Source organism: Eschrichtius robustus, chromosome X (assembly GCF_028021215.1).
Source record: "Eschrichtius robustus isolate mEscRob2 chromosome X, mEscRob2.pri, whole genome shotgun sequence".
NCBI lineage: Eukaryota > Metazoa > Chordata > Mammalia > Artiodactyla > Eschrichtiidae > Eschrichtius > Eschrichtius robustus.
Genome location: NC_090845.1, coordinates 132,732,673 through 132,733,208, shown reverse-complemented (window position 1 = coordinate 132,733,208; position 536 = coordinate 132,732,673).

Sequence of the window (536 nt, the reverse complement as noted above, 5' to 3'; positions counted from 1 at the left end):
TAGCCCAGTTCGTGGGTTTAATCATCCTACGGGCCAACCTCACAAGCAGAGAACTTCAGCTCTCTGCCCCAGCCCGGACCCCGCCCATTCAAAGGCCATGGGCTCCACAGGCAGGGTCAGCAGCGTCCGTTTTCCCGAGGCTATGATAGGGCTCGTGCCAATGGGTAGCGGCTTTAGCACAGCTAAAGGTACACGTGCCTGGAGAGCCAGGGTCTGGGGGAGGCCAAGCACAGTAGGATCAGAGCTACCCTCCAGATGGCAACGTCCCCAGTCTGAAGGAGGTAGCTCTGTCGGCCAGGCCCCGCCCCTCATCCTTCACACACCCCCGTCCTCCTTCCAGGTGACTCCAGACATTCCCTTGAACCTGGTCGGGAGTGTGGGGTGAGTGTCGGGGGAGGGGAGCGTCACAGATGATCTGCGTGACTGATTCCCCTTGAACCCCTATGAGTGGCCCAGGTGATATCGTTCTGTTTTATTGTGTTCGTTGTGTTATTACTCTTTTCGTTTCTGTTCTGTCCTTGTCCTCGTCAAACGTG